The 25,873-nt window shown below is 41.3% G+C and overlaps 1 protein-coding gene across 2 annotated transcripts in view; it reads right to left on the bottom strand.

Annotated features, from left to right (window-relative positions):
• The window catches only part of ABCA4 (ATP binding cassette subfamily A member 4), a 300,886-nt gene extending 282,222 nt beyond the window's left edge, over positions 1-18,664 (bottom strand). For both annotated transcript variants that reach the window (XM_068239773.1, XM_068239774.1), the window contains exon 1: positions 18,363-18,664. The gene's annotated coding sequence lies outside the window, so the exon portion shown is untranslated. The remainder of the gene's footprint in view (positions 1-18,362) is intronic.
• Positions 18,665-25,873: the final 7,209 nt, after the last annotated feature.

The following is a 25,873-nucleotide window of genomic DNA, read 5'->3' as shown; positions in this document are numbered from 1 at the left end:
GAGCTCCTCTGAGGGACAGTTAGTGACAAGTCAATATATCATCTGTACAGCACTGTATAATATGTCAGCGCTATATAAATACTTAAATAAAATAATAAATAGTGCCTAACGTCGGTGCATAGTATCTGACGTCAGACACTATGTGCCAGTGGCGTGTACGGAGAGCCGCCCGGAGGTTATGGACACCACGCAGAGGCTGACACGAGACAGGTAATGTATACATGCACACGCAGGGGTGGGGGGGAAACATTTATACATTGGGGGCAGCGGTGATCCAGACGCGGCAGGCTCACCCGATTCCCTTAAGATTTCATGCTGAAATCGGATGGGAATCAGCCTGCAGTATATGGGCATCTTCGGCAAAGAGACACATTTATCTCTAATAAGATTTGATTACAGATACATTTGAATCTGCCCATAATCTTCTAATGTATGGGCATCTTTACACAGACCACATGGACAATGTGATTGGTTGACGCACATTGTGACTAGGTCTGTGGCGAGGCAAGTGTATACAGACAGTCCCCTACTTACCAACGACTCAAGTTTCATTTCAGAGATGCAAACAAAGTTGTCTTCATGTACAAAATATACAACACTCTTTTCTTATTACATATTTTTTGTTGCTAAAAGTGTTAAAATATTACATTATGTTATCAGTAGTTTAAAACCCTTAAAAAGCACATTGAAAACAAAAAAAAAACATATTTTATAATATATTTATATTATTTTATCATATATGTCTAAATCCAGTTGTCTCAAAGGAAATAATTTATCAATATTTTACCAAGTCACAATATTTTCATCAGATGTGATCTGTCAACCAGATTTGGAGGATCAAAAGTAATAAAAGTAATCAAAAGGTAATTATCAATTGTTCCCAATAAACGGGTTGATTTTACATGCGGTTCCGAAAGAGTTGCGGTCATATGTCCTCAATGTACATGATCGAAGAATCTTTCCATTACAAATCGATGGTTGGAAAGGATGTTAATAACAACCGGAAGCTAATGATTATGAGACACTGCAGAATACTATGGTAAAGTACTGAACTACCGTGTGTCTGTGGTGAATTATACATTGATGTGCTGTAGAGTATATAACTGTGGAGATATCCATTCAGGAGATTGCTCTAACAGCTGCGCTGCTGAGAATATCAACTAAATATACTAGAAAGTAAAATAATAAAATTTCACATTAAAATGTTTTTGTTTTTTTGTTTTGTTTATTAAATCTAAAGTAATTGGAAGGTAATTGTCAATTGTTCCCATAAATGGTTCAATTCGAGCACTTTTTCACTTCCCATACAATTGTAAAATCCAACATTTGGATTTGGTTTCAAATTGATTCTCCCCACAAACGACATAATTTTCTATACAATTTGATTGTAAATATGTGATTGCATGATCGCATCTGAGTAAAAATTGTACCATTAATTGGCAGCTTATGACAGGACACGTTGCACCATGTTTACAAACAAATTCACCTTATAAACAATCTCCTGGAATAGGGAACCGTCTATATTTACAACCTATACTTTCCTGACACCTCAAAGACATTTATACGAACCAGTGGAGGACACTATCATTTTTGACTAAGTTAACTGTACCACACACACCTATCTTGGGAGGTTGAATTACCAGAGCCTCAGAGGCTACTCTTAGACCAATTAACACTGTAGGGTCCATCAGACACATTATAATAATAATAACAACCCGAACATTTGCATAGCGCTGTTCTTCTGTTGGACTCAAGGCGCTCAAGAGCTGCAGCCACTGGGACACGCTCAAGAGGCTGTACCCCGTTGTTGGAGATAAAAAGAATCCTTAAACAAGCACCGCCTATTCCTGCATACAGAAGGAATGAAACCTTAGGTAGTAGATTGGTGAGGGCGGATTTCCCACTGATACATAAACACACGGAGACTTTTCTTGGCTCTAAAAGGTTGGGATCCTATCGCGCATCACCAGCTCCCTAACGGTTATGTCCTTCTGACTGTGCCCCCCTTTATCTACCTGCCGGTCTGCGCCCAGTGCGGTCGCCCTACCAGCACTGCCCAAGAAACGGCCCTGGATATAGTGGCATGCTAGTATGTCTGGTAATCCCAAACGATTATGGGACTCAGCTTTTACTACTAAAAGCAAATTAAGCCCCATGGATGGGTATGTAGGAGGGTCTGATTACATATATAATGAAAAATTACTTGTGTTGAAAGGATCTCAATAATGTTTACTGCACATATTTATTTTGTATGCATTGTACATACAGGGCCTAGGGCACCACACGGGCAAGGGCACCAAAGCAGCAGGCTAAACTGGTGCAGCATTTGCAAGCTTGCAGATGCTGAAATGTAGGGATATCAGGTGAGTCTGACTGCGGTACTCTGCTGCTAGCAGCCTGTGCAGCAGCCACCTTGCTCTCTGTGCACACTTGCATTGTGGCCGGCGGCTATGGACTTGGGCAGCATTGGAGATGGAAAGGAAGAGGAAGCTTCTGCACTGGAGATGAGCGGAGAAATGAGTGACATTGATGGCTGCTGCGGTGTGAAGGTGAGCTGGCTACCTATACTGAAAGGGGGTTGGGAAAAGGAGGGATTAAAGGAGTCATCTGGCTACCTATACTGGAGGGAAAGGGGGGAGGGGTCAGACTCATCAGGTTACCTATACTAGAGGGAAGGGGAGGGGTCATCTTGCTACCTATACTGAAGGGGGCGGCTGGTGTCAGTGGCCTTGGGCGGTAAAGAGTACAAATCCGGCCCTGGGTAATTATATTAACCATTTATTTATTTATTTGTATTATGATATTATATAGCCAAGCAATAGGTAATGAGTGATTTGTGTTGCCAAAAAGTTGACAATCAATTGAAGAAAATGCCCACAAATATAGCCTAAAAGGATATCGTAATGCATATGGAAAAAGCCTTAATGCACAATGTTATTTTTAACATACCAGCAATAAGTGACAAAGCACTCGGCATTCAGTCAGACCCCATGGGCACCTCATGCCATTATGCTACATCACAGGGGATTTGGCATTATCCCTAACTATTTAGCCTCACAAAGCAAGACACCTAAAAGAGCACAGTGGATGTCCTGATAGATGTTTTGTATGTTTGGTAAACAAGCAATAAGGATGCTAACCAAGCAATCCAAAAGTTAAAAATCACTCTAAATTTTCTTCTCCATTGAATATTTTTTACCAGGTCCCGTGGCTCTTATTTGGTAAATCTGCTGCAAAAGAGAAGTTGCAGGGCATGCTGTTTTTTTTTCTTCTTCTTTACCTTCCTCCCCTTTTGCCCTCAGACATAACTAATGCAGCCTGATTGGCTGAAGTTTTTCACTCCCGTTTTCCCGTCCCACACCTCTTTTCCTCTCTAATTGGCTAATATTTCTTGTGCTGAGAAGCTGAGAAAGTGACTCACCCCCTGCAGCAGCTTCTGAAATCCGATCCATACAAATAAACCAGGTCTGCAAAGTCACACAATGATTTGTGATGATGCACTTCATACTACAGAGCTGGGTGGGAGTGTCTGAGGACTGGGTGGGCAAGCATACTAAATCAGAAAGAGGAGAGGAAACAGAGTAAGGGAGGAAATGACAGGAGGATTGGCTTCAGACACAGGGATTCCAAAATGGAAACTGACAGAAACAGAATTATCTTTATTTACTATATAAAACTCACTGAAATCAAAACGTGGACAGTTCAATACATATGTTATGTAAATAGAGCAAGTATTTATCTACTTATATACGTGCGTTTTTTCTGAGATAGTATGGCTAATTATAAAGGACAACCAAGGTGACATGTGACATGATGAGATAGACAAGTGTATGCATAGTGCCAAGCACACAAATAACTATGCTGTGTTCCTTTTTTTCTTTCTTTGCCAGAAAAAGTTAAAAATCAGGTTTACAAGTGACAGTTTCTGCCTGGGTCGGGACCAGGTCGGACTGGGTCAGACTATAGCATAACCCTCGCTGATAAGTAATTACAGACATAAAACACTTCCCTGTCAGTAAATGGCTTCGGAGAGCAGGAAAGAGATAAAAATGGTCAATAATTCATACATTCGAGCTCTGACATACTTCAATGAAGGTGTCATTGAACTGAGACAATGAAACAGTAAAGACGTAAAAACTAGATTTAAATATAAAATAAGACTGTAGGATATCTAAAAAAAGTCATTTTTAGGAGACTGGGGACAGTTTTTTATCATTAATTTATTTTCACCTCAGATGTCCTTTATGTCTCAGCATGTTTTGGTGGAGGAGATCACGTGTGTTGGAAGTGCCCCTGGAGGAAGTAGGTGCTGAGATCAGTGAGAGGTATTGGACAGACTTTTACATTGCAGACGGTGCTGCTTCAAGTCCTCTTCCAAGAAGAGTTGAAAAGGTTGATTACATGGTGGCTAACCAGATGACTTGGTTTCCTGTCAGCTCAACAAAGTTCTGACATTTATAACTAAATCTGGTAAACTCCTTCCAAGGAATGTTCCAGGCATATCAGGACTTCCATCATCATAACAACATATTACACTTTTCTACCACATAATACTTATTAAGTGGGCCACGTGAAAATGTTGCACACCATGAATTAACAGAAAAAGAGATGACCGCAAAAATCTTCATAGATACCCAGTGCTACACTGTACGGAACTAGGTTTTGCTTGCTGGAAACAAGTCACAGTGTGACTGGCGAGGAAAGGAACAGCGCTACTTAAAAACAGATTGCATTCTTTGACTACCTGTCAAAGTGTTAGGGGCCCTAACACTAACTAATCCTAAATTATGTATATGCATAGCCTGGGTTCGCTACCAAGTAAAAAAAAAAATAAAATTGAAATTGCGCAAAAGTGGATCAGCGCATCACCGGGCCGCCTCTGAATGGCCACCCATCAGAGGTGCGCTGAGCCCCTGAGACTGCAAACGCACCTTGAAACCAAACAGAAGCTCTGCATTAACATCAATAAGCAGTCTTGGGGGGGGGGGGGGGGGGGGCTCAGCGCACCTCTGATTGGTGGCCATTCGGAGGCGGCCCGGTGATGCGCTGATCCACTTTTGCGCAATTTAAAATTTAGATTTTTTTTTGACTTGGTAGCGCACCCAGGCTATGCATATACATAAATTAGGATTAGTTAGTGTTAGATTGACTTCTTCGCAGTGGGAGGGACGAGTACTTAATAGGTTGCATGCAAGCTGTTACAGGAAACCAACATCCTCCAGTGGTAGACAAGTGCATTTTATTTGAATGCTGTGTGTGTATTTTATCCCACTAGTGGGGCTTGCACTCTCAAGCAGGTAGTCAAAGAATGCAATCTATTTTCAAGTAGCGCTGTTCCTTTCCTCACCATGTACAAATGTAAGTAACTTTGGTCAGCTGCTCCCATGTAAGTCACAGTGTGAGTTGAGAATATTCTTTTTTTTATTTCTTACTTTTCCCTGTTTGATCTGTGCAATTATGTGTGCACTGCTTGTTTATTGTCAGGGCCAGATTTTCCATAAGGCACTGTAGGCACGTGCCTACAGGCGCCTAATGATGGAAAGGCAGCTCACTTCCCTCCCTGAGCACCTCCCTCCCTCCTTCCCTATACAAAGTCCCAAGCAGTGCATAAATTACAGGTTACTCACCCAGCTCTCTGCATTCCGCTGAAGAAATCTCCCTTTTACCGTCTGTACTATTGTTCTTGAATCTCAAAACAAAAATAAAAGAATCTTTAAAAAAAAAAAGAAATCTCCCTTTAGCTGGGGGGCATCTCTAGCTACCTAATACTTAGGGGCACCTCAAGCTACTTAATATTGAAGGTATTTCTTGTTACCTAATACTAAGGGGCACCTGTGACTATCTATGCCGAGCAGGGGAAGTGGGGGAGGTGACAGCTGGGCCTGCCAGCGCACTTGTAGTATGGTTCAGTGAGGGTTTGTGGGTTCATGGAGGCAGGGCCGGTTTAAGCAACAATGGGGCCCCAGGGCAAAATAAACCTGGGGGGCCCCCCCCAACAAATACCTCGGAACAAAAATCGGCATTAGGGGACCTTTTTTGCAGCTGGTATAGTCAGGGTGTGAAGTCCCAATCGGTCGGAGCTCCACATTCTGGCTATCCCAGCCTGCATGGGGGACAAGGGGTTAAAAAGTTTCAGGAGGAGGGACCCCACATAATTTAAAAAAAAAAATTCCCACACTCTAAACATAAAAAAAAAATTGGGAAAATAGGAAAAAATGCCAGGGATCTTCATACAGCAATATTGCGGCTGTATAGCGATCCCTGGCCAAAGCGCTGCGGCTGCGTATAGACCCCCTGGAAACCCCGTCAGGAAATTGATTGCGCTTTCGTTTGATGCATGTAAAATTACACTACTGTTAGGTTTGCTACTAAAAGTGGCATTTACCGCATTTAAAAGTACAGGGAGTGCAGAATTATTAGGCAAGTTGTATTTTTGAGGAATAATTTTATTATTGAACAGCAACCATGTTCTCAATGAACCCAAAAAACTCATTAATATCAAAGCTGAATCTTTTTGAAAGTAGTTTTTAGTTTGTTTTTAGTTTTAGCTATTTTAGGGGGATATCTGTATGTGCAGGTGACTATTACTGTGCATAATTATTAGGCAACTTAACAAAAAACAAATATACCAGTATACCCATTTCAATTATTTATTTTTACCAGTGAAACCAATATAACATCTCAACATTCACAAATATACATTTCTGACATTCAAAAACAAAATAAAAACAAATCAGTGACCAGAATCCACTGACAGAATCCATGGATGGCAGACCATGGATTCTGTCAGTGTTTTGATCTGTTCACCATCAACATTATGTGCAGCAGCAACCACAGCCTCCCAGACACTGTTCAGAGAGGTGTACTGTTTTCCCTCCTTTTAAATCTCACATTTTATGATGGACCACAGGTTCTCAATGGGGTTCAGATCAGGTGAACAAGGAGGCCATGTCATTAGTTTTTCTTCTTTTATACCCTTTCTTGCCAGCCACGATGTGGAGTACTTGGATGTGTGTGATGGAGCATTGTCCTGCAAGAAAATCATGTTTTTCTTGAAGGATGCACACTTCTTCCTGTACCACTGCTTGAAGAAGGTGTCTTCCAGAAACTGGCAGTAGGACTGGGAGTTGAGCTTGACTCCATCCTCAACCCGAAAAGGCCCCACAAGCTCATCTTTGATGATACCAGCCCAAACCAGTACTCCACCTCCACCTTGCTGGCATCTGAGTCGGACTGGAGCTCTCTGCCCTTTACCAATCCAGCCATGGGCCCATCCATCTGGCCCATCAAGACTCACTCTCATTTCATCAGTCCATAAAACTTTAGAAAAATAAGTCTTCAGATATTTCTTGGCCCAGTCTTGACGTTTCTGCTTGTGTCTTGTTCAGTGGTGGTCGTCTTTCAGCCTTTCTTACCTTGGCCATGTCTCTGAGTATTGCACACCTTGTGCTTTTGGGCACTGCAGTGATGTTGCAGCTCTGAAATATTGCTAAACTGGTGGCAAGTGGCATCTTGGCAGCTGCACGCTTGACATTTCTCAGTTCATGGGCAGTTATTTTGCGCCTTGGCTTTTCCACACGCTTCTTGCGACCCTGTTGACTATTTTGAATGAAACGCTTGATTGTTCGGTGATCACGCTTCAAAAGCTTTGCAATTTTAAGAGTGCTGCATCCCTTTGCAAGATATCTCACTATTATTGACCTTTCTGAGCCTGTCAAGTCCTTCATTTGACCCATTTTGCCAAAGGAAAGGAAGTTGCCTAATAATTAAGCACACCTGATATAGGGTGTTGATGTCATTAGACCACACCCCTTCTCATTACAGAGATGCACATCACCTAATATGCTTAATTGCTAGTAGGCTTTCGAGCCTATACAGCTTGGAGTAAGACAACATGCATAAAGAGGATGATGTGGTCAAAATACTCATTTGCCTAATAATTATGCACTCCCTGTATACTTTTTTCCTTCAAAACTTTAAAATCGATTTTCTCAAAAACTATAATGTCTTTTTGAAAAATTGTTTTTTCCTCTTATTTCTAATGATCTCCTTGACATATCCTGCAAATTTAGGGTTTCTAGCATCTAAAGTGGATATGCTATTAACCATTAAAGTCGGCAGGTTTTTAAATGTGTATTTTTTTTCCTTTGAAACTTTAAAATCGATTTTCTCAAAAACTATAAGGTCGATTTGAAATTTTTTTTCCTCTTGTAGCCACTGGGGGCCCCTACAAGCTCTGGGACCCTGGGGCAGCTGCCTCCTTTGCCTCTATGGTAGCGCCGGCCCTGCATGGAGAGCGAAGTCTAGGGTGCCAGAACATCTGTGCCTATAGGCTCCTGTGATGTAAATCCGGGCTTGTTCATTGTTTTACCTTTCCCCCAAATACCAGTGTCATACCTCATTCACATGAAAAAAATAAATAAAATGTAAACAATAAGATATATCTATCTCATTATATATCTCTCTCTCTCCCTATATAGATACGGTATATATACAGTGGCTTGCAAAAGTATTCGGCCCCCTTGAAGTTTTCCACATTTTGTCACATTACTGCCACAAACATGAATCAATGTTATTGGAATTCCACATGAAAGACCAATACAAAGTGGTGTACACATGAGAAGTGGAATGAAAATCATACATGATTCCAAACATTTTTTACAAATAAATAACTGCAAAGTGGGGTGTGCGTAATTATTCAGCCCCCTGAGTCAATACTTTGTAGAACCACCTTTTGCTACAATTACAGCTGCCAATCTTTTAGGGTATGTCTCTACCAGCTTTGTACATCTAGAGACTGAAATCCTTGCCCATGCTTCTTTGCAAAACAGCTCCAGCTCAGTCCGATTAGATGGACAGCGTTTGTGAACAGCAGTTTTCAGATCTTGCCACAGATTCTCGATTGGATTTATTGCATTACACATGCACTATAACTGGAGACGTATCAGTCCCTTTGCTGCTCCCAAAGTGACACCCAAATAGTTTCTTGATCACTACTGGAGGTACGAATAAGTTGAACACAGCATAGGGTTTCTGCATACAAGCATCAATGATTGTAAGTATAAGAGAGCTAATTTTTCTTGCTGAAGCGGTTTCTGAATGTCCTGCATAAAACAACATACAATGGCAACTCCCAGCACTGCTGCATTGTGATCCAGAAAGGTAGAGAGGGGTTGATAGGGGCAAAACTGAAATGTATCTTCTTAAAGGGAACCCGAGGTGAGAGGGATATGCAGGCTGCCATATTCATTTAATTTCCTTGTAAAAAATGCCAGTTGCCTGGCAGACCTGTTGATCTTCTAGCATAAGTAATGTGAGTCAAAATCCTGATACAAGCATATGGCTAATTCAGTAAAAATTAAGTCAGCTGAGTACAGGATGTACTGCATGCTTGTTCAGGGTCTATGGCTAAACGTATTAGAGACACAGGATCAGGAGGGCTGCCAGCCAACTGGTATTGTTAAAAAGGAAATACATATGGCAGCCTCCATATCACTCTCACCTTGGGTTCCCTTTAAAACAGAAGGTATTTGCTATTATTCGGTATTTGTTATTATTCAGGTTGGAGTGAACATATGAGGTCTCCCACAGTGCATCATCGTCCCTTTGATGTCCCTGAAAGTCACAACACACTTTCAGACCCGCCTGTTCCACAATCATGATAAATCGTAATAAATGTCATATTCAGTCAGCACTTTATGCATGCAGGCAATTATGCTCACAGCTGCAAGGAATGTATTATGCCAAATACTAGCTCACATGCAGACACCATCACAACAGTGTCAGTTAGGTCTGGCAGTGGCAGGGTAGAGGCAGAGTAAAGAAAAAGACAAGTAATGTTTAGAAATGCTTGAAAAGGTCTGCAATGCTTATACATGTCATGGAGGACTTTGTTTTTGTTTTCATGATCGGGGAGTTGGATTTTGTAAATGAATTGCAAAAACTAGTATATAATTTAGGTCCAGGATTTACTTTCAATAAATACACCATAGAGTTCTCCTTTAATAATTGCAGGAAGCCATTATCATCTACAAGAATGTTAGGAGCAACCCAGCATCAGAATATCCTTAGAAATAACTTAAGAATTGCTGTCAACAATGAAACCAATCAAAGCAGTAACTGGTAGGGATGCTCACTTGGATTAGGCAGAATTTACATTTCCGCATTTCCGATCAGAAATCTGTATACAGATTTCCGATTGGACTCCAATTGGAACTTGGAAAACAGGACTTGGAAATCTAATTGTGGCGTAAATCCCGCATTACTTGGTAATTTCAGGCCAATCAGAGAACTCGGAAGCATTGAAGCACTGAGAGAATGCAGAAACAACTTAGAAGTATTTAGCGAGTCAGAGAATGCAAAAAATGACCAAAACAGTACTTTTTGGAACTCGGAAATGACTCGGAAATCGGATTTTTGGCAGAAATACCACATTACAGCAACTCAGTAATCTAAGGCCCCATTCACACTTAGAAGCGCAAAACGCTGGCGACTTTTGCCAGCGTTTTGCGGGAGTGATTTTTCTGCGATTTCACGCGGTAAAATCACTGGACAGTGCAGCAATTTCTCCGTGATCGCATTTAGCGCTTCTATAACACTGAAACGCAATCACCGGGAAATCACCTGAAAATGGTTTGCGTTTCATGATTTTGGGCGATTTGCGGGAATTAGCGCAAATCGCCCAAGTAAAAATGGGCCCATAGGGTTTTATTACACTAGCACTTTCAAAAGCGCTAGCGTTTGAGCGTTTTGCCAAAATCGCCGGCAAAACGCTCTAGTGTGCTTGGGGCCTTAGACCAATCAGAGAACTCAGAAGCATTGGACCAATCAGAGAATGCAGAAACAACATAGAAGTATTTGGCCAATCAGAGAATGCAAAAAATGACTAAAAAAACACTCCTCGGATATTGGAACTCGGAAATCAATCGGAAATCTGCGGAATCAGTAATCGGCATTGATGAAAATCAGATTTTCTGCAGAAACAAAATCGCCATTTCCGACCATCCCTAGTGACTGGAACATGAATTATGTGCAGCATTGTAGTATGTGCTTTCCAGTCTGTGGACAGATGTGTCCTCCTGAGTTTATGGGGTGGTTTTTCTATAGTCCTGATATATAAATATCCAAGCTTTCTGTGAAATGTCACCAGGCTCCTTGTACCCATTACATCACCTCCATGGATTCCAGGCAGCTTTTGTATTACCATATATGTTGCAGTCATATTTTATTGAGTGTCAACACTGAGCATTGTATATACAGTACTTCCCAGTCTTCCTTAAATCTAGGGAAGGAAGATTTGTCTTTTGAAAAGTCAGATTTTTTTTTAAATGTCTTCACATCTTACCAATCAAATCAAGTTTTGGAATGTTAAAGCAAAAAGGGACCCTGAAGTGACATATGGGTCATATTAAAAGTGTTCCCAAGTACCGGTGTGCAACAACAGCCCTTTTTGAATTCACTTTTTCTCCTGAGCATTTTCACTGGAAATCATTTCCATCTTCTCTTTAAAATAACTTTTTCAGCAAAAAAGTAGGTGCACAAGTATTTTCAAAATGATTGTGAGTATGTTCTTGCATGCTGATGGGTTAAAAGGCATTGTATTGACAAGGCCCATTATTCAATTCACTTTTCCTACTAAGTTTTCTCCTGGTTGATATTTTTACATCTTATCAATAAAATGCATTTTAAGCCACCAGCAAGCAAAAAAATACTCCGAATAATTTTGACAGTTCTTTCTAATTTACCTTTTGGTATTCTTTCATTTGCAGAGTGCTAAAAAGTTAAAAGTTGAAAATTATCTCCTACACTAGTAGAAAAACCCAGGAGAAAAAGTTAATTGAATAAAGGCTGATATTTGATGGAATGCTGATCTAACTGCTATGACCAATAGCTTTGCACTACTTGATGCAGTACCAAACTTTCAAAAAAACAAATAAGAGCAAACCACCCTTAATTAGGGCAGTTGCCATGGACAAAAGAAAGTATCCATCTAGGCAATTAGGAAACAATAATGATATCACCATAGACTTTCAAATAACAATCAAGAGTAATTTTATTAAGGAACGTATCCCAATACACACCAAAAAAACACAAACTGTATACAGTAATACAACTAGGAAAAATTAATCATGGAGAGAGAGAGTATAAGTAATGTTCCAAATGTATGGCTAACAGTCAACTAAGTACCTCCTTCCAGGATCCAACAATCAAGGAACCATATAACATGAGGAACACATAATTATCAATAGAACAGCTAATAAGCAGTGTATAAACAATCTCTTAGCCAGTCCTGCAACTATGTGAGAAACCAATGTCCTCCCATACTTCTTTACATGTAATGTGACAACTGTCACTTCTCCAGATGTCACACATACAACTCATTATCTCATAAGTTTATTTCGCTTTAGATTTAGAAGGTGGCAATTAAAAATATGGCTTATGGTAAGACTCCTTGGCTGAATGGCTGTAGAGTACAAACCTACAAACTGTACAAGGCTAATAAAGCTTCCTAGTCCTTTGTTGGTGTCCTTGTTCTAGAGCAATCCCTAGTTCAATCTTTCCGCTACCGGGAGCCCTTGGAAGGCTTTGGAAGCTCTCATTTCTCTGAGTGCTTCCGAAAAAAGGTGGTTTCAAACTGCGCATGCACACGTGCACTACAGACCTGACCATCTTTGGAAGCACTTGGGGACATTAGTGCTTTCGAAGCCTCCCGCGGATCCCAAAAGGCATATTCGCCCAGTTGGTCAAAAACCTACAACAGGGTGACAGTGCTGGAATGAAGCCACCAACAGAGGACCGGGAAGGCTATATGAGATCCAAAGCTTTCCCTCCTATAGTTGAGTATCTGCCTTTACTTACTTTTATAGTACTGAAAGAGAGATGATATTCCACAAAGAATCTACCACAGCTCTTACTACAGTTATACCAAATCCTGGTGAACACCTTCTGATAAATACAGGTTGGAAAACCTTCATTGAAATACTGGTCTCCAGACTATAAGAGCTGATGCGTCAGATTATTTATAATGATCAAGTGTGATTTGTCCTGGGAAGGGAGCCAAAAGATTACATAACAGAAACCCTTCTATGTAAATATCACGGGTGTAACAATATCCCTCACAACTCCTGTATGGCCGATTCTTCACGGCTCATTCCATTTATGGATATATGCTGCCAGCTTTGTTTTGTACAATATACAGCACTAAGGGAAATGTTGGGTCTACATAAAGGAAAATTAGTAATAATAAAGGATCCCCTTTCCAGTGCAGCCTCAGTTTGCAGAGTAGTGTAGTAGATCAGTGTATTTTACCTGGAGAATAAAATTGACCAGGTGCTGAAGCATGTAAAGTACACTACTCTACTATGCTGCTCTGCAGGATGATGGGAGGTTTCCTGAAGGGATTTCCAGGTGGGGTGTTATAATGGCCTTACATGGTGGGGAAGGGTGCTATACTTCCCACACTTGCTCCGGAGAAGGGGTTTTATACTATTCACAATGGCTATGATGGAAGAGGTGTGTTAAACTGGTCACACTTGCTATAGTGGAATAGGAGTGTTACACTGGTCACACTCGCTATAGTGGAATAGGAGTGTCACACGGGTCACACTCGCTATAGTGGAATAGGAGTGTTACACTGGTCACACTCGCTATAGTGGAAGAGGGGTGTCACACTGGTCACACTCGCTATAGTGGAAGAGGGGTGTCACACTGGTCACACTTGCTATAGTGGAAGAGGGGTGTCACACTGGTCACACTTGCTATGGTGGAAGAGGGGTGTCACACTGGCCACACTTGCTATAGTGGAAGAGGGGTGTCACACTGGTCAAACTTGCTATAGTGGAAGAGGGTTGTTACACTGGTCACACTCGCTATAGTGGAAGAGGAGTATTACACTGGTCACACTTGCTATAGTGGAAGAGGGGTGTTACACTGGTCACACTTGCTATGGTGGAAGAGGGGTGTTACACTGGTCACACTTGCTATAGTGGTAAAGGAGTGTTACACTGGCCACCCTTGCTATCATGGAAGAGGGGTGTCACACTGGTCACACTCGCTATAGTGGAGGAGGGGTATTAGACTGGTCACACTAGCTACAGTGGAAGAGAGGTGTTACACTGGTCACACTCGCTATCGTGGAAGAGGAGTGTTACAATGGCCAAACTTGCTATGGTGGAAGAGGGGTGTCACACTGGTCAAACTTGCTATAGTGGAAGAGGGTTGTTACACTGGTCACACTGGCTATAGTGGAAGAGGGTTGTTACACTGGTCACACTTGCTATAGTGGAAGAGGGGTATTAGACTGGTCACACTTGCTATCGTGGAAGAGGGGTATTACACTGGTCACACTTGCTATGGTGGAAGAGGGGTGCTACACTGGTCACACTTGCTATAGTGGAAGAGGGGTGCTACACTGGTCACACTTGCTATAGTGGAAGAGAAGTGTTACACTGGTCACACTCGCTATAGTGGAAGAGAGGTGTTACACTGGTCACACTGGCTATAGTGGATGAGGGGTGTTACACTGGTCACACTGGCTATAGTGGAAGAGTAGTGTTACACTGGTCACACTTGCTATAGTGGAAGAGGGATGTTACACTGGTCACACTCACTATAGTGGAAGAGGGGTGTTACACTGGTCACACTCGCTATAGTGGATGAGGGGTGTTACACTAGTCACACTCGCTATAGTGAAAGAGGAGTGTTACACTGGTCACACTCGCTATAGTGGATGAGGGGTGTCACACTGGTCACACTCGCTATAGTGGAAGAGGGGTATCACACTGGCCACACTTGCTATCGTGGAAGAGGGGTGTCACACTGGCCACACTTGCTATGGTGGAAGAGGGGTGTCACACTGGCCACACTTGCTATGGTGGAAGAATGGTTTCACACTGGCCACACTCTCTATAGTGGAAGAGGAGTATTACACTGGTCACACTCACTATAGTGGAAGAGAGGTGTTACACTGGTCACACTCGCTATAATGGATGAGGGGTGTTACACTGGTCACACTGGCTATAGTGGATGAGGGGTGTTACACTGGTCACACTGGCTATAGTGGATGAGGGGTGTTACACTGGTCACACTGGCTATAGTGGAAGAGGGGTGTTACACTGGTCCCACTTGCTATAATGAAAGAGGGATATTAGACTGGTTACACTTGCTATAGTGGAAGAGGGGTGTTACGCTGGTCACACTTGCTATTGTGGAAGAGGGGTGCTAGACTGGTCACACTTTCTATAGCTGAAGAGAGGTGTTACTTAGACTGGTCACACCTGCTATGGGCAGCAGGGTTGGAGAGATGTTACACTGGCCATGCCTGATAGGCAAAAGAGAGTTATCAACTATCCACATATAGTGGATATAGTGGAAGAGGGGTATTAGACTGGTCACACTTGCTATCGTGGAAGAGGGGTATTAGACTGGTCACACTTGCTATCGTGGAAGAGGGGTATTACACTGGTCACACTTGCTATGGTGGAAGAGGGGTGCTACACTGGTCACACTTGCTATAGTGGAAGAGGGGTGCTACACTGGTCACACTTGCTATAGTGGAAGAGAAGTGTTACACTGGTCACACTCGCTATAGTGGATGAGGGGTGTTACACTGGTCACACTGGCTATAGTGGATGAGGGGTGTTACACTGGTCACACTGGCTATAGTGGAAGAGTAGTGTTACACTGGTCACACTTGCTATAGTGGAAGAGGGATGTTACACTGGTCACACTCACTATAGTGGAAGAGGGGTGTTACACTGGTCACACTTACTATAGTGGAAGAGGGGTGTTACACTGGTCACACTCGCTATAGTGGATGAGGGGTGTTACACTAGTCACACTCGCTATAGTGAAAGAGGAGTGTTACACTGGTCACACTCGCTATAGTGGATGAGGCGTGTCACACTGGTCACACTTGCTATAGTGGAAGAGGGATGTTACACTGGTCACACTCACTATAGTGGAAGAGGGGTGTTACACTGGTCACACTTACTATAGTGGAAGAGGGGTGTTACACTGGTCACACTCGCTATAGTGGATGAGGGGTGTTACACTAGTCACACTCGCTATAGTGAAAGAGGAGTGTTACACTGGTCACACTCGCTATAGTGGATGAGGCGTGTCACACTGGCCACACTTGCTATCGTGGAAGAGGGGTGTCACACTGGCCACACTTGCTATGGTGGAAGAGGGGTGTCACACTGGCCACACTTGCTATGGTGGAAGAATGGTTTCACACTGGCCACACTCTCTATAGTGGAAGAGGAGTATTACACTGGTCACACTCACTATAGTGGAAGAGAGGTGTTACACTGGTCACACTCGCTATAGTGGATGAGGGGTGTTACACTGGTCACACTGGCTATAGTGGATGAGGGGTGTTACACTGGTCACACTGGCTATAGTGGATGAGGGGTGTTACACTGGTCACACTGGCTATAGTGGAAGAGGGGTGTTACACTGATCCCACTTGCTATAATGAAAGAGTGATATTAGACTGGTCACACTTGCTATAGTGGATGAGGGGTGTTACACTGGTCACACTGGCTATAGTGGATGAGGGGTGTTACACTGGTCACACTTGCTATAGTGGAAGAGGGGTGTTACGCTGGTCACACTTGCTATTGTGGAAGAGGGGTGCTAGACTGGTCACACTTTCTATAGCTGAAGAGAGGTGTTACTTAGACTGGTCACACCTGCTATGGGCAGCAGGGTTGGAGAGATGTTACACTGGCCATGCCTGATAGGCAAAAGAGAGTTATAAACTATCCACATATGTTATTGGAGGGGGAATATTATATTGGTCACATTTGTTTATGTTGTGGGAAATTATGCTGGCCATTCTTGCTATAAGAAAAGGCTCAAAATAAAATGCACTTAAAACAAATGGGACATATTTGCCACAAGATCCTCCCTGTCAAGTAGGGGCTATGAAAATCTTATAACATGTTGGTATGCTGGTATAAAACTCCTATAGCCCTGCACAGGTTTAATCCTGAGATCTCAGAGATATGCTGGACCTGCAATGCACCTTCTGGCACTAATTAACGGGAGTCCATCTTCCCACTAATGTTGTCCATACCTGTTAAAACATTTAAAAATAAAAGTCCCTACTTTGACACGTCCTGGTCGTGGCTAGGCTACCTATTCTGAGATACTGGCAGACAGTAAGGGACCATGCAAGTTTGGACAGGTTGGCTTAAAATTACCCTCATACGGGACATACCGTAAATTGCTGCATTAGATAAACTTTTGAATCATAGGCTGATTTCGGCAATTTGTAAGCTATTTTAGCATTCAGCTGAGGGTAAAACCCTAACGGAGGAGAGCAGAGATGTACTATAAGATGTGACTTTAAATAGAGAAATTGGTCAGATGAGAAGAAGAATCTGTGAACTTGGTGGGAATGGGGACGAGAGGAAGAGATAAGAACAGTTTCCAACCCGTTGTCTTATACTAGTAAACTGGCAATAATCATATTTCATAATATTTAGATGAATCATTATAGATAACATACAACCAACATGAACGAGGGAGAATTCATAATGATATATTATGGATCACGGAAAGTTTTTAAAACAGCGGTTTCAATATTGATGTAATGTGTCTTGTGTTTTCTTTGCTAATTGTTGATTAACTTACAGCTGTATTAAGATCACAGCTGTATAAAGATCAAAAGTATAACTTGTACTCAAATTGAAATACAGAAAACTTTTCTTGATTTTTGCAATTTGCATTAAGAGATGTGAGGCTAGGTGTCGTCATTGTCCTGAGGCCACATTTTATGGAAAGTGACCCTAATGATCACAGAGTTCAATTCCAGGCAACATGACAAGTTTAATTAAAGTCTCACAGATGGGAAAGAGGGACACCTTCACACACAAAAATATTTCAGCAAAGGACACACCCTGGCTACAAGCTCACATAGAAAGGCCATGAAGAATTTATAAGTTTACATTTTCATGTATTATACTGTAGAGGTCTACATCAAAAAAGATGGAAACCAGAATGACCTACTGTAGGTAAAAAGAACCAGTTCAATCATTTAGAGACCATAAAGTTTAGACACTTTTAGTAATAAAATAGTACAGTTATTCCTATAGCTCAGTCTAAACACAAAAAGTAAAAACATTACAAATTTAAGAGGATGGTGCATTTCATTTCAAAACAGGGTCTGGCCCACCATATAAAAGAGCAATAATTTTTAGTCAGTCAATATTCATTCATTTTGGGGTTTTCTATTTCCCTTTTAACTCAAAACCTGAAATATATCAGTTGAGGCCTAATGATTCTAAACAACAGCCCACCATACATATTCATCATTTTTATATCAGAGTAATGTGTGCCTAAGACAAAACACTCACCTTGTGTTACGAGAAATTACAGCATTTCAGAGGCATCCACAATCGGTGAAACGTCTATACTAGGCATTTCGTGAAAGGAAAGCATTCTCTCCTGAGGTAGTTTCTGCACCACACAGCTCAGACTTAATCAGATTTCCATAATCCTTCTCTCAAGATGGAGCCTTATGACAGAACTTAAACTCACTTGCTGGACTGAAACACAATAACGATGTAATCAAATATAAAACGAAGAGACATGAACGAGATGCTAGGAGTGTAAATTTTGCTCCTCTGCCAGCTGTGAGATTGTAAGGAGGACTTGTCAAGTAATTAGTGCTGTACTACTGATGACCCCATTACAAAAGAACAGGTGTCAAGACCAATTAGGATATTAAATTATGAAAGCCAATAGTCTGCAGAATCTTAAGTCGTAGAGGCCTGACTGATCTCTGTGTTGTATAATTACCTAATGTATGATAAGCCAATGCAACAGACAGCTATACAATGGATACTGACCAGCCTCTTTTCATAGTCTCATGAGGTAAATATTTATACAGATGGATTTCAGATAATTAAATAAAACCTACTCATTATGCAAATAATGAATGAGAAGTGCAGTGCTGATGTTGATACACTTAGAAAATATAGATCAAGGAAAAGGACTCATTAAACAGGAGTATACCCCAAGTGACATCAGTCAGTGCATAGAACTTTTTGAAAGGTAAACTGTAAACACATAAGGTCAAGGTTCTCTCCTTTATTGTTTCTTGCGCTTAACTGTATGTTTTGTTGACAATATATTGATCACTTGTATATTGGAAACTATTATGTAATTATATGGAAATGAACAGAGGCTCTAAAAGAATAAAAGTAGCTAAAATTCTTTTTAAAAAATGGGGGAGGCAGTGGTGGACTTACCCCCCTCCAAGCAGACACGAAAAACAGGTTGATATTATATCAACAAGCAAATGTATTCATATATACACTCCAAAGGGGTATCGCAATGCGCTTCGCAGGTGTTGTCCCGCTTCATCAGGCAATGGGGGATGGAGCATACAGCAACAAGTGTCTATGTCTCAGCCTAGCGCCTCTGACAATGATTATTGAATCAATGACAATGACAATTGAATTATGTAATCATGTTTATATCTTTTTTCATACAGTGCTACAGAAGATGATGGTGCTGTATAATAATAGCTATATAATCAAGTCAGGTGCAACTAATCTAATGTTATACAATATAAAGATTTAAAAATAAGTATCAACATCCCTAATAAGACCATATATTAGCAAATGCAGGTGTCCATAAGTTTAGAAAGTAACACATGTCATCTGAGTGAGAACCTGTGAGGAAATTATAAAGCATTTTGTCAGCAGATTATTGCATCATCAAGGTTGTGAAATAAGAATTTGGGGCAGGCAAAAAAAAAAAAAAAAAGAAGCCTAAAATGGTAACATTATCACACGGTGCTCGGACCACAAGCCTACTAAAAGTGGTGTGAGACTTAACTAGAGGAGGCATCCCAGCCAAAAAATATAAGCCTCTAGACCAGGGGGGCCGAAAAATGTACACTAGGACCTTGTCACGGGCCAACCTCAATGTCTACAGGCCACCTTCCAGTTCACCACCAGTTCCCTGGCATCTAATGCCCAACCCCTACACAGTTCCCTGGTGCCTAGTGGTACTCCCTCCCCTATACAGTTCCCTGGTGTCTAGAGGCCCCAACCCACTCCTATACAGTTCCCTACCATTTAGTGGTTTCCCCCTAACGCCCCCATATTGCTTCCCTGGTGTTCTAGGGCTTCACCTCCAATATAGCTTCCCTGATGGTCTAGAGATGGACAAACATAATGCAAAGTAGGGAAACCACTTGAGGGCCAAATTTAATGGTTTGACATGTATGCTCTAGACTGCAGCAACTCTGCTGAAAGGCAATTCCAGCACTACATATTTTCAATATAAACTGCATGCACTTCAGAACACGTTTTGCCAGTTGCACCGTCATTGTCACCTGCTTCTTTTTTTTTTTTTTTTTTTTTAGCTATTTCTTTTGGGTTAAGAAAATAGACAAAAACATTGCATGCAAAATGTGGTGTTACGCAATTTTCCTATACAATTTTTTATTTGCTCATTAAATGAATGAATGAATAAATACTAAATAATAATAATAATAATAAAAAAGAAAAGAAATGCAATGTCAAATAATAAAATTGTAAGAAAAATTGTTCAGAAAAGCGCAAAGTAAAAATTTGAAAAAATTGCACTGCAGTACATTTTTGTAATTTGCAGTGGAAAATGGCCCCACCCCAGTGAATTTACGAGTGACATTAACGTTCGTATTACAGATGACAAGACACATTTAAAAGGTAAAATAGATATATATGGCGGGTCTTCATTAATCTCTCACTATGGATTTTATTTAGAAGGAATTAGAGGACAACCATCATGAAAAATTGTAAAATTCAAAACACATACATATAAACCGTTTCTTTCTTCAGAGTAAAATGCACTATAAATTACTTTTGTTCTATCTTGCTGTCATTTACTGTAGCTAGTTACAATCTTACAGGTTTTAGACTAGTCCATCTCTCCTCATGGGGGATTCTCAGGTATTTCTTTATTTACAAAAGCTTAATAAAGCCGATTTGTACTTTTGGAAATTCCGTGAGTGGTGACACATTATTGATAATTTTGTCTTGGCTCCTTATAAGCATAGAAACATTTAAATGTGGCAGGCTCACATTACATGAAGGGTAAATGCAAATACTGTATTAAAAAAAGCAACAACATACAGTCATACGCTCAACAAAGTAAGATTTAATGCAGGTTTATATACAGCCAGTAAATGTACCAGATTTTGCCTGCATCACATATGCATGCACAGTGTGCTACTCCAGTCTGTGAGGAGGGCCAGTCATTCTCTACACAGTAGAGAATACACATAATACAATACACAGAATACAATACACAGTGTTGTTATACTGTAGCTTGATAGCAGGAGAGAGGGTTAATGGTTAGGCATTTGCTGACCAGTACTATCCTACCAGCAGGAAGGAGAGAACGACTTCGTTCAAGCTGTACTATTTGAACAGAATATGTTTACTGTTTGGTGTTCACTGGTTTAAGGATTATCTCTTGCTCACTTTGCTGCTTTTCTGTGTCTTCATGTATATGTAGTGCATTATTCTAAACTAGCTGATGGCCCAGCGTTGCCTGGGTATGTATTTGGCTGGAGTTGGCTCCGGCCACTTTTTCTAACCCAAACACACAATTACTTAATGACCTAGTTTGTAAGCTCCGCAGTTTTTGGCATCATGAATTTGCATTGAAATGAATCTGATTGGCTGTGGCTCCACCCCTTTTTTGAATTTGAACCCCAGTCACCCAATGACCAACTGTACCAGGTTTGAGGCTTGTGCCATTAACAGTGCAAGAATGGCAGCAACAAAAATATTCCCCTTGAAAATCAATAGGTGGATTTTTATTGGCTTTTGTAGGCTCCATCCACTTTTCTGAATATTAATCCCAGTCACCTAGTGATCAACTGTGCAAAGTTTGAGAACCCTGCCATCAACAGTGTAAGAATGGCTGCAGTTTACATTTTCCCAGTGAAATTTGTATTTCTCTCCACCCACTTTTTGGTTATGGGTATAAAAAGTATCCTATATGTTATTCCTGGTAATGTCCTATGTGTGTGCCAAATTTCATTCAAATCCGTTCAGCTATTGTTGGGTGATTGAGTAACAAACATCGAAACCTTATTCACTATAATCTGGTGTTTCGTCTTCAGGATATTACTGCAAAGAGAGGTTGTCTCCATATTGCCTGTGAGGCTCGTCAGTTAAGAGGAAACTACATTCAACACAGAAAGTGTTCAGTCAGGATGAGAAGATATCAAGCAACGCCGGAGGGGTTTCTGCTGCTATCAAGATGACAAGAGGCTCCAAACAATTCACCAAATCAAAGTGGGGGATTCATACAAGAAACAACTGCAGATATAAATCAACATAGAGAACCATTTTTCAGTGTGCAGGTTTTACTGCTTTCTACACCACTGGCCCATATGTAAAGGGGTCTGGTGTCAGAATGGAGCAGGTGTACTTTTCTGATTGGTCAGTTTCTGAAGCAATCAAATAGCACTATAAACTGTCCCCCTTAATTCCTTGACATCCCCAAGCAGTGGAAATAGTGCCTTATGGAATAGTGATAATTTGCCACCTCCCAGTGCTGGTAGGCATTGCACAGCTGGTATACAACACTGGGGGAAGGGAGACCAACATGCTTGCTGCATTTCCCTTTACTTAATACTAGCCAAAACCGCATGGCTGGGGCAAAAGTGCGTAGTGCTCGGGTGAGGAACTCCGGCTGTTTTATTTATGCACATAATTAGATTTTTAGTTAGCCTTTTCTTATTGGTGTTGTAGGTTAGTGAATTATAAGGAAGTGAAGTCGACAAAAACCTAGAAATAATGTTTGAAGAAAAACAGGCATTAAAGTGACGCGGCTGTAATTTATGGGGGATAGCAGAGCGCAGGGGGAACTTAGGGGGGATCTGGATAGCAACAGAGGCTGGGCAATATAAGCAGACCCAGCCTCTGTATGCGGATAGCATTGTCAGAACCCCACCTCGGGTTCTCTTTAAAGGGCATTTAATTGACAGGTTTAAAACTATCACCTAGGTGAAAACTCAGGAGAAAAAGTTAATTGCATATGGGCCTCTGTATTTTAAACTATGAAACAGAGCAGAGCAGAGCTACTGACTTTGAACTCCTCTGCGGTAAAACCTTATCTGAAGTGGCCTCTCATTGTTTCTTTGATGTATAAGTGCTTCAGAAAATAGGGCTGTTTCTCACCCAAATTGGGTTGAAGAGCTCAGAGAAGCGCTTTTGTATAGATAACAACTGAAGTTTCTTAACTACTCCTGTACTAGAAACCAATATGAGACTCTTTTCTTTGCTACTAAGGTTCTGTTTCTTAGCTGTACCGCACATACAATTTAATATCTCATAAGCTTATTTTCACTTCAGATACCCTTTAATGACACTTAACCACTTGAGGACCGCAGGCTTTACCCCCCTTAAGGACCAGACCCTTTTTTTCCATTCAGACCACTGCAGCTTTCACAGTTTATTGCTCACTCATACAACCTACCACCTAAATGAATTTGGACTCCTTTTCTTGTCACTAATAAAGCTTTCTCTTGGTGCTATTTGATTGCTGCTGCGATTTTTACTTTTTATTATATTCATCAAAAAAGACATGAATTTTGTCAAAAAAATGATTTTTTTAACTTTCTGTGCTGACATTTTTCAAATAAAGTAAAATTTCTGTATACATGCAGCACGAAAAATGTGGACAAACATGTTTTTTGATTAAAAAAAACCCATTCAGCCTATATTTATTGGTTTGGGTAATAGTTATAGCATTTACAAACTATGGTGCAAAAAGTGAATTTTCCCATTTTCAAGCATCTCTGACTTTTCTGTCATGTTTCATGAGGTGTCTGTCATGTTTCATGAGGTGCTAAAATTCCAGGTTAGTATAAATACCCCCCAAATGACCCCATTTTGGAAAGAAGACATCCCAAATTATTCACTCAGAGGCATAGTGAGTTCATAGAAGATATTATTTTTTGTCACAAGGTAGCGGAAAATGACAGTTTGTGACAAGAAAAAAAAAAAGTTTCCATTTCTGCTAACTTGTGACAAAAAAAAAAATGAAATCTGCCACGGACTCACCATGCCCCTCTTTGAATACCTTGAAGTGTCTACTTTCCAAAATGGGGTCATTTGTGGGGTGTGTTTACTGTCCTCGCATTTTGGGGGGGGGGGTGCTAATTTGTAAGCACCCCTGTAAAGCCTAAAGGTGCTCATTGGACTTTGGGCCCCTTAGCGCAGTTAGGCTGCAAAAAAGTGCCACACATGTGGTATTGCAGTACTCAGGAGAAGTAGTATAATGTGTTTTGAGGTGTATTTTTACACATACCCATGCTGGGTGGGAGAAATATCTCTGTAAATGACAATTGTTTGATTTTTTTACACACAATTGTCCATTTACAGAGATATTTCTCCCACTCAGCATGGGTATGTGTAAAAATACACCCTAAAACACATTATACTACTTCTCCTGAGTACGGCGATACCACATGTGTGGCACTTTTTTTGCACCCTAACTGCGCTAAGGGGCCCAAAGTCCAATGAGTACCTTTAGGATTTCACAGGTCATTTTTGTTTCAAGACTACTCCTCATGGTTTAGGGCCCCTAAAATGCCAGGGCAGTATAGGAACCCCACTAATGACCCCATTTTAGAAAGAAGACACCCCAATGTCGCAAAATGACCTGTGAAATCCTAAAGGTACTCATTGGACTTTGGTCCCCTTAGCGTACTTAGGGTGTAAAAAAGTGCCACACATGTGGTACCGCCGTACTCAGGAGAAGTAGTATAATGTGTTTTCTGGTGTATTTTTACACATACCCATGCTGGGTGGGAGAAATATCTCTGTAAATGACAATTTTTTTTTTACACACAATTGTCCATTTACAGAGATATTTCTCTCACTCAGCTTGGGTATGTGTAAAGATACACCCCAAAACACATTATACTACTTCTCCTGAGTACGGCGATACCACATGTGTGACACTTTTTTGCAGCCTAGGTGCGCTAAGGGGCCCAACGTCCTATTCACAGGTAATTTTGAGGCATTTGTTTTCTAGACTACTACTCACGGTTTAGGGCCCCTAAAATGCCAGGGCAGTATAGGACCCCCACAAGTGACCCCATTTTAGAAAGAAGACACCCCAAGGTATTCCATTTGGTGTATGGCGAGTTCATAGAAGATTTTATTTTTTGTCACAAGTTAGTGAAAAATGACACTTTGTGAAAAAAACCCCAATAAAAATCAACTTCCGCTAACTTTTTACAAAAAATAAAATCTTCTATGAACTCGTCATACACCTAACAGAATACCTTGGGGTGTCTTTTTTCAAAAATGGGGTCACTTGTGGGGTTCCTATACCGCCCTAGTATTTTACGGGCCCAAAACCGTGAGTAGTCTGGAAACCAAATGTCTCAAAATGACTGTTCAGGGGTATAAGCATCTGCACATTTTGATGACAGGTGGTCTATGAGGGGGCGAATTTTGTGGAACCGGTCATAAGCAGGGTGGCCTTTTAGATGACAGGTTGTATTGGGCCTGATCTGATGGATAGGAGTGCTAGGGGGGTGACAGGAGGTGATTAATGGGTGTCTCAGGGGGTGGTTAGAGGGGAAAATAGATGCAATCAATGCACTGGGGAGGTGATCGGAAGTGGGTCTGAGGGGGATCTGAGGGTTTGGCCGAGTGATCAGGAGCCCACACGGGGCAAATTATGGCCTGATCTGATGGGTAGGTGTGCTAGGGGGTGACAGGAGGTGATTGATGGGTGTCTCAAGGTGTGATTAGAGGGGGGAATAGATGCAAGCAATGCACTGGCGAGGTGATCAGGGCTGGGGTCTGAGGGCGTTCTGAGGGTGTGGGCGGGTGATTGAGTG

Source organism: Hyperolius riggenbachi, chromosome 6 (assembly GCF_040937935.1).
Source record: "Hyperolius riggenbachi isolate aHypRig1 chromosome 6, aHypRig1.pri, whole genome shotgun sequence".
NCBI lineage: Eukaryota > Metazoa > Chordata > Amphibia > Anura > Hyperoliidae > Hyperolius > Hyperolius riggenbachi.
This window is presented reverse-complemented; position numbering and strand designations above follow the sequence as displayed.